Source organism: Plectropomus leopardus, unplaced genomic scaffold (assembly GCF_008729295.1).
Source record: "Plectropomus leopardus isolate mb unplaced genomic scaffold, YSFRI_Pleo_2.0 unplaced_scaffold40099, whole genome shotgun sequence".
NCBI lineage: Eukaryota > Metazoa > Chordata > Actinopteri > Perciformes > Serranidae > Plectropomus > Plectropomus leopardus.
The window spans coordinates 1-269 of NW_024643903.1; the positions used below are offsets into that span (position 1 = coordinate 1).

Below are 269 nucleotides of genomic sequence, written 5' to 3' on the forward strand. Positions count from 1 at the left end.
GGCTGTACATGCTCTGGTTTCTCTTCATAGCGCACAAGTCTTTCGCCATTTACTAAAGACTTCCGTGGAGAGGAACACCACTGAGTTGAACCTATTTTTGACAGGCTGTGCCATTTGGTTGAGCCTTGTGCATTTGTGAACAGCAAGCCTAGACTGGAGCGATTCACCACGGGCGGGCGTGACGCGCAGGCAGCTGCTCTCATGCGCAAGCAGCCATTCTCGTGCCCAATGGAGACGACGGCACCACGACAAGTGAGACCCGCCCTAGG

General features: G+C 54.6%; 1 non-coding gene across 1 annotated transcript; it reads left to right on the top strand.

The window, feature by feature from the left end:
• The first annotated feature begins 8 nt into the window (after positions 1–8).
• LOC121939035 lies at positions 9–121 on the top strand. Its single transcript, XR_006105387.1, has one exon. It is a non-coding gene; the product is annotated as a U5 spliceosomal RNA (small nuclear RNA).
• Positions 122–269: the final 148 nt, after the last annotated feature.